Here is an 8025-nt window from a genome sequence, read left to right on the forward strand (position 1 = left end):
ACTCTCCTGGCCAATGTCCCCTCCCTTGAGCCGAGGCCTACTGCGGTCGCACACAGATAACCAGGACCGCTCCCTCCTCCAGGTCTTTCCCCTTAATCACATCTGCCAAGTCCCTTTTGCCGTGAAACGTAACATACTGAAACGTTTACATACGCACAGATGCCTGGGGTGGGACCCGGATGTTTGCAGATGCGTTATTCTGACCACCCCATTGGCCAAATAGGAATTCACTGATTTCTTTCTTTTTTCCTAAAAGGGCTGATTCTGGGTCGTTCAAAATCCTAGTGGTTGGTACAGAATTAAGCAGAGGCGTCTGGGAAGTTTAACCTGGTGTTCAGCACAGAGGTCTGGCCTCCTGAGGGCTGATAGAAATGACGGCTTGGGGAAGGAGATGATTTTAAAAAGCAGGGAGAGAAAGGTGAAATAATACACACACGCACATAATTTCATTTGTGATGAGCTAAAATACTACCTCGTTGAAATCTCATTCAGGCCTCCCTGGGGGCAGAAAGGGTTAAGTCTCAGAACCATCAAGCTATTGCCAACCACTACTCCCTGAGTTCAATCCCCCGCCAGGGAGCTGACCCCAGGGCGCAGCAGGCCTCTCCTGTCTCCCCGCTGCTCCCCTCTGCAGCAGTGGGTCCATCTGTCCTGCTCCCCGCTCTGTCTCTGGTGAATCCTCTCGCCCCCTGCACTTCTGGTCTGTACCCCAGTTCTTGTGTGCATAAGTAAATAAGTCTAAAAAAAAAAAAGAAGTAGCTCTCATTCCATTTTTATATCCTGATGAGGGTATTCTTAGGCTCTGGTGGGGTTCCAAATATCAGGACCCAAAGACTCTGTATAAGAAATGGAAATAAAATGCAGACAGAATCGGACTCTGCCTGATTCAAAGTCAAGTCCGTGATTATGCATGCATGTGTATTAAATTCCCTTCCTGTAGCTTATTTTAAATCATTTCACCACATTTCCCATTTGCTTAAATTGTCTCTGGTATTGCGGCCCCGTTCTTTTCTCTTCCCACTCTTTAATTTATGCATATTAATTTCTCTGGGGACTTCTCCAATTCTTCCTTCCTGCATTGTTCCTCTTCTTCATCCTGAGCACCAGCAAGCTCTCCTCCCTCAATTTCCTCTCAGCAGAGACATTTCACCACCTCAGTGCCCTAAAAAAGAAGCTGAAATGCCCTCAAAGTTCGGAGCTGCATGCTGGGCAAATGTCCTTCCACAGACACAGCCAGGGAACCACATCATCCTCTCTCTGCCAGGGAGCAGCTTTCAGACCTGGGCGTGACGCTTTATTTCACTGTGTTTATTATTACCAGAGTTTTAAATCTCAGTTCTGTTTGCCCTGGGAGACGGAAATCCCTGGGTTAGCACACTGACATTAGGGCACTCTGCATGGACGGAAGCCACAGGTCCGTCTCGCTGGTGCAGGGAGTGAAGCCTTAGGTCTTCTTCAAGTTGCCGCTTCAAACCACCCCCACCCAGCCAGTGACTGCTGAAGGGTCACCAAGGAAGCGCCATTTCCTTATGATGGAGAGGTTCGTATCTAGAACTAGAGTCTCCCAGGTCCACAGTTTCGATGATCCCGAGTCTGTTGGTGACACCCCAAACCTCACAGTCAGGATCCCAACACGTGCCTTCTGCCATCAGGTCTGACGAGGGTGCCGACCTTGGCCATGCTGACCTCGAAGAGCTGCTCCACGGGCTGGTGCTGCTGGACCTTGACATCCGCCATGAACACACGCGCACTGTCGTCTTCTCGCTCTTCATGGCTGACCGTGGTCAAGGGGACCTTGAAGATGGCGAAGCTTGTTTCTCCTGGGGCGCTCTTCTGAGGATACGTGGGGCATCTTCCCAGCCTCAGTGGCCTGAGCTGTGGGAAGGCGGGTGACTCTGTAGGTGTGAATGCCTTCCAGACGGCTTTCTTGACTTTCAAAGCGTTTGCTCTGGTTTCAGCTTGGGGGGGGGGGGGGGGCGGGGGCTGAGGCTGCCTTCTTTGCTTTTCATGTGAAGATCTTTATGAAAAGCTGAAGAAAAGATTGTAAAGTGAACTTGACACCCTGCTAGTCCACAGATTCAGCTGCGCCCACCCTCCCATCCCATCCCTCTCTGCTCTCCACCAGCTGCTTTCTGAGTAGTGACGGTGACAGGTGCGCTCCCTGACCCTTCAGTTAGTGACAGCACCCCACTGCTGGTGCCTGGTTTCTCTCATGCTGCACATGTCATTCATCAAACTTGCAAAATCTAAGAGAACTGGTTGTTATCATTCTCACATTAACCTCGAGGAAACCAAGGCACGGGGCGTCGAAGTCACGTGTCCAGCTGTTCTCCGTACATCCTTGGGAAGCAAACCTGGGTCTGAGCCCAAATATTCAACACAGACTCTTCACTTCGACAATCCCCTCCCCGGTCACAGACGCCAGATGCCCTCCTCCCCTCTGGATACTGACAGGACCTTTTGACAATTAAGAGCCCACCTGCAGTCCCTGGGGAGACTGCCTAGCTCCTGCCTTTTTCCTGCCTTGTCCCAAGTCAGAAACAGTTGTTGGGAAAATCATTTTCGGCAGTGGTATTTGCTGGAGTGCATCCTCCCGTGAGCTCAGACGTCAGTGAGATATGATTTGGTGGATAAGCTGGGCTGGGAACGACACACACTTCTGCAAATACAGAAATGGCTGTTGTTAAGGTCTCTCTCACGTCCCATTGCGAAGACACCTCCGACACTTAGTTTAGCCCATTGTTTCTCTAATCCGCTTTCTCGCAGGTCTCGTTTTCATGTACACTCCACTAACATACATGTCAGTAAACACCTGAAAACGCAACGCAGTAGGGTCGGACCTAACACCCCAGATCCGTATGCCAAGTCCTACGTCACCTGTTCCCTTCTCCACCTGACCCAAGTCACCGCCCACTTAAGTGTCAATGCAATTAAACATAGCAACAAACAAGAACAATCAGGCGATCATGTTGGTTGACGTAGAAAGAACATTTGAAAGGCTCTAACACACACTTGCAGTACAACCCTAGAAATTTAGGAATAGAGGGGAATCACCGCTATCTGACCAAGATCATCCCCAAGAAGCCAACAGATACACTCGACCAATCCCCCAGCCCAAGACAAGAAACCTGTTCTCACTGCTGCTTTGTGCTTCACAACCAGTCTTCCGTGCACCGCATTTAGCAAGAAAAAGAAATGACAGGCATACGGGTGAGAAAGGAAGACTAACACTGTCGCTAATCACAGCAGACCTGACTGCCCACGCAGAAAACCCCAGAAACCTACAAAATCTGCTCGACCTAATAAGTGAGTTGAGAATAAAAGTAAAACCTGAAAAACCTGAGTCAAGTAGGCAGGTTGTACCAATGTTTAATATTCTGGCTGTGAAACTGTACTTTAGTTTGAGAGCTGCTCCCACTGGGGAAGATGGGATAAAGCATATAGGGGACTTCTCTGTATCACTGCTTATAACTACATGTGAAGCTACCATTATCTCAATAAAAGATTCAATTAAAAAAAGAGGAGGCAATAACATACCTTCGCTTTTATAGCTCGTCAGTGAGCCTCTCGCCAGCACCAGCAGGAGCGGGAGCCATCAGGAAGGGTGTTTAATGCGGTGTTGGGGAGTTAGAACCCCCGCGCTGGTAAGGACAGAACGGGCGCTGACCAGGCTGCACCAGGAGGCGGGGGAACCCTCAGCCAGGCAGGGGAAGAGGATGGTTCCCCCACACTTCCCTTACTGCCCCTGGCTGGGCTGGCACCTCCCTCTTGCTCAGTCTATTCGCAGGGGCGCGAGGCTTGCAAACATTTCCACAGTCAAGCTGGCGACTCCTGCTACTTGAACCAAAGTTAAGAAGCAGGTAACCAAACGCTAGCCTGGCATCGGCACTTTCAGGTGGCAGCCGGTGCTCTTAAGTCTGTCTTCTGTGTGTGAAGGATTTGGGGGTAAATACAGAAACAGAGAAAACTATGCTGGTTCTCTGTTGAATCCCTCACAGAAAGGAGTGCAGAAGTAATTTCCGCTCTGAGTTCCCTCCTCGGCTGGCAGTAAGCGCTCTTTGGCCTGCTGTGTGGGCTCCCGTAGCTGCTCCTGGGTGGTTTTCCTGCTCCAAGTTGGCACCATAACACCTTTACACTATCACTAGTTGGTTAGAAAATTCTGCTATGACCAACCAGTAGCGTGTGTGGCAATGCCTATTTGTCTAGATTTGAAGTTTTAAATTTCAAGGAAGCTACTCGTCAGTTCCCCCCATAAACATTTATCACAGGGGCACTGCACGCAGCCGCTAGAGATGTACCGCAAAGGGCTGGCAAGGCCAAAGCTTAAGAATCGGCGTAGAATGAAAGACTCGGCAGACACTCTCAAAGCCGTCTTCGGTACCTGAGCATGAGCGTACTTTCTTTTTCTCTGTAAAGAGCCAGCTTTCATTTGCTAAAGGGGAAATCACTTTCTTAACCTGTGACTATTTTTCCCTGCCCTGAGAGGGATTCAATGGATTAAAATGATACCACCTTGTAGTGGACGGTAGACGAAGAGCCATCTTTATTTTTATTGACCAATTCCATAGGAAAACGAATTGTTTTGGCAATAAGGAAAGAAAGTTAAATGAAGACAGCGATGCGCAGTTCTCTTACGGCCTCATGACGTTGCCAGGAGCGCTCGTCCGGCCTCCGGTGTGGGAGTCACGGAAACGCGGTCCCCTAAGCACCACAGAAGGCAGACTCTGAACAGAAGTCAGTAGCAAGAGGAAGACACGAATGTGCTTGATTCTGAGAAGCAAAAAGCCACCGCAGAAGCCATTTTCAGACGGTGTCGATACATGAAATCCAAGCAGCTCGCTTAGCCAGGAGGCCTGGGCTTGGAGCGATGGGGGTGGAGGCGCTTGCCGCCAGTCAGGGCCTTGCAAACGCCCGATTCCCCTGCACTTGGGCTCAGGGCTGGTATTAGTGGCCAACTGACAGTCCACAGCACAGCACCGACATCACTGTTGTCCCTGGAACCTGCCGTTATCCTTCAACCTCTGGCATGGGCGTCGCCATGGGCCTCTTGGGGCCGGGAGATGCCCAGGGCAGGCCTGCTGCCGCCCTGTCTGGGGCAGCTGGGGGAGCCTGGGCCACAGGAAGAGCCCCACGGGCTGGGGAGGCTGGCCTGGGAGCCAAGGCGCTGCCCTCTCCGGGGGCCTTGGAAAGCCCCGGCGGAACCACAGGGCCCTGACCCTGGGCGTTACCGACGCCTCCTCCTGACTACTGCAAGCCAAATCATGCAGCCACGGGGTATCCGTCTGTGGCATCATTTATGATACAAAACACTGGGAACCCCGCCGCATCCATAAGAAGCTGGTGGGGCAAAAGGGCCCCAAACTGGCCCTGGATGGGCCCAAAGAGTGTAGCGGGCGCGGCTGAGGTCCTCACCCGCCATAACTGCAAGTCTAGGTGGGTTCGGAGACCAACAAGGGGGTTTATTTAACAAACCAGGGAAAACAGAGTTACCGAGGCCACACATGGCCGTTTACCTCAACCGAAGCCAGGACCAGGGTTTAAACCCCTAAACACACGCCCCAGAAGCGTCTTCCCGCAGCCAGGCCCAGGCCGAGATGGCGCCTCCCACCACTGGGACCTGCACGGCAGCCTCGAGGTCCAGCCCGCGGGGACAGCAGGAGCTCTGGAGCTCCCAGGTGCCCCAGAGCAACTCCGGACATGTGGCCCTGAGGACAGCAGCTGCGGCAGCTGACCACAACCAGCGCCCCCTCGCAGCGGCCCAAAGCGACCAGCACCCCACTCCCCGCGGCTCAGCGAGACCCCGCTCTGGCTCTTGCCTTCCCTGCCAGGCTGGGGCAGCAGCAAGACCGGGAACAGCCTCGGTGGCTCGAGCCTCTTGCAAAGCCGCCGTCTTCTTCCCGAGGCAGAGGCCTCTCCACAGCCTTCAAAGGCCGCACCAGCCTTCTGGGAGATGTGCGTGGTGGGGGCCGAAACCACCGATGCGGAAACGCTGAAACCCAAACCCGAAAGCTGAGTCCCCAGCCCCGAATCCCTGGGGGGCTGCGTCTGGATCCCTCACAATGTGTATTCTCCCAGGGCTCTCCACCGCCTCCAGCACCCGCCTCCAGGAGGCCCCACGCGGAACGGCCTCCGGCTTCAGCCCCTGTGAACAAAACAGTGAATAAAACCCACGAGGGCCATACAACGGGGTACTGAAAAGAACGAGGGGGCCCCTGTCTGGTTTGCTTCTGAAGAAACCCATTTTGTTGCCGGATGGACCGACAGCTTTGGGGTGGGGTGGGCCAGGTGGGTGCAGCCTTCTCTCTGGAGGCAGCTGCTGAAGTCGAGGAGGTGGCTGCCTCCGGGGAAGTCCGCGCAGAGGCAGCCACAGGCCGCCCGCTGCACGCTGCTTGTAGTAAAACTCACCCGAACATAACAGCAGCCCAAACCTCAAAGCCCACAATTTAAAGGGTCCTTGAAATTCAAAGGGCAGATCTCACAGTGGGTTCACGTTCTCGGAAATGAGAGCTGGTTCACGTGAGTGGAAGTAAAAGTGAAACACTGACCTTGTTGCGAAGCCTTTCTATTTAGCGACAGTCTGTGGCCGCCTGCACCGTGCGCTCCTCCGTAGAGTGGAGGCCCAAGAGGCTGAGCTCACCAGGAAGACCCGACCCCGGGCGCCAGAATGGGGCCGGCCTGACCTGCGGGACCCACCAGACTCCACAGACGCACGCCAGCTTCAAACAGCACAAGAAAAGAGTGGCTGTTGTCTTAGAGTCCTGGAACAATGTTCAGACTTTGCAGGGAACGAGGTTGGCTGACCCTTGGTCAAGTTACCTGAGGACCTCTGTGCCATCACGAACACTCTGCTTGTGGGGCCAGGGGACGCTCACGCTGCAGGGGCCAAGCAGGGCCCAGCACACGAGGTCCACACCTGTGGCCACGGCAGGGACAGAGCCGGGGGGAGCCTCGGACAGGACCTGCCCGGCCCGCTGGGGCCTCGGTGCCAGCAATGTGGCGCCTGGAGAGCCCGCCTGAGGGTGTCTGTATGGGCTGGTGCCTGTCTCCAGGATGTTCTCCATGCATTTGCCCACCATGTTTGTGTTGGTGGGGAAGTGGGGGGTCACGCTGGTCTGTTCCTGTTGCTGCTTGTCTTGCAAGAACTGCAACACGGTCTGGCTGCATGGAGCCAGATGCATCCCCCCCCCCCCCCCCCAGGGAAGAGCATAAGTTGGCAGGAGCTGTTTCCGAGGGTAAATGCAGAAGAGCATTCGCTCTCCTCAGAGGGACCCAGCCCAAGCAGCGGATGGAGCTGCTGACTCCTCGTCACAGGCAGCTCAGTTCTGCACCCAAATTTGGTCGCACCATGACGCAGCAGACATGCAGAGCAGGCACTGTCTGTGTGTGTCCCCCGTGAACCCTGAGCAGAGCCCCATTCTCGCAGATGCCGGCCGGAGCCTTGCTGCTCTCCTGACGGGTAACCTGCCATTAAACTGGCTCTTTTCTTGAAAGCTGATGCCTCGGTTTGAGCTTCTGTGCCACTGTAGCAGAGCCATTTTCTGCAACAAATGTCCATTTTGTGCAAGGCAGGACCTTCTCCTGCCCTCGAGGACTCTGGGTGTCAATTCCACCAATCCCAGGTCCATCCAGACCAAATGTTTCTTGTTCGTCACTTTTCTTAAGATTCAAGTTATCGTACACCTTCTGTGTTGCTTTTCTAATCTCCCAAGTAACCCAGGGGCAATGACGGGCTGAGCAGGCTGCGAGCAGCTCACCGTGACCCACACTAGCTCTGCCAGCAGTGACGTTCCAGCACTGGTGACTGAGAACCAGGGAGGTGAGAGCCTCACCCACGGGACGTTGCTGTATTTTCGCCGCATCGCCTGGCAATCTGGGCGTGCCACATCCTGGGTGGAGCCAGGGGCTGCGGGCCTCACACAGGGGCAGCCCGGTCCAGACCACAGTCCGTGTTCAGTGCGTGTTGGATTCATTCCTGGCTAAGCCTGGGAAGTTCACACAGGCTAGAACACAACCTTATTTCCTGAG

This window comes from Condylura cristata, unplaced genomic scaffold, assembly GCF_000260355.1.
Source record: "Condylura cristata isolate star-nosed mole 26May11 unplaced genomic scaffold, ConCri1.0 scaffold00016, whole genome shotgun sequence".
Lineage (NCBI taxonomy): Eukaryota > Metazoa > Chordata > Mammalia > Eulipotyphla > Talpidae > Condylura > Condylura cristata.